Raw genomic sequence first — 719 nt, 5'->3', positions numbered from 1 at the left:
CCACCAGGAGTCGAATCCTAACGCAGACATGATCCCTCCGTATTCCTGCAGCGGGTAGGCGATAATGTACCCATACAACGAGAGATGCTCCTCAGAGCCGCACAAGCCGAGCGAGAGGCTCTTGTTCTGGCCCAGCTCAAGCGCGCAGGAGCGGCTCCAGGCGAAGCCGACGCGCCAGTACATCCTCTCTCTCCTCTATCCGCCCTTCGGCCCGGTGTGGGTTCGACAGAGGAGGCTTCATCAGTGCCGCAGGGTGGAGGTGGTGAGGATGTGGGTGTCAGAGGGTCTAAGGACAAACGGGTGAGGAGCAGCAGCAGGCATGTCGCCTCTTGATGCTGACCGTCCGTCTCCGCGGTGCAGTCGGCATCAATCCGCAGCCGCTCGCCGCCGCTGTTTACCGCACAGCTGAGCCAGGGCCCAGGGGCGGGGCTGCTGATGCTGCGAAGGGGCGGGGCGAGGTCGCAGATTCGCCACTCTCATTGGTCAGATCCACTAGTTTGGTAACAAAAAAATTCATAATAGCTCATAATATGAAGTCAGTAATTTATAAATGTTTCATTCTTTTGTTCCAAGAAACAGCGGATAAAGTAGCTTTGCAACTAAGCCCACAGAACGAAGCATTACTTTGTACCATTTACATCAGTTATTTTTATATCATTGAAACCTACTATTATAGTTTTCATTAATATTTTGAATTCAGTTTTATTTTTTACATTTTC

This window comes from Sinocyclocheilus anshuiensis, unplaced genomic scaffold, assembly GCF_001515605.1.
Source record: "Sinocyclocheilus anshuiensis isolate Anshui unplaced genomic scaffold, SAMN03320099.WGS_v1.1 scaffold183, whole genome shotgun sequence".
NCBI lineage: Eukaryota > Metazoa > Chordata > Actinopteri > Cypriniformes > Cyprinidae > Sinocyclocheilus > Sinocyclocheilus anshuiensis.
This window is presented reverse-complemented; position numbering follows the sequence as displayed.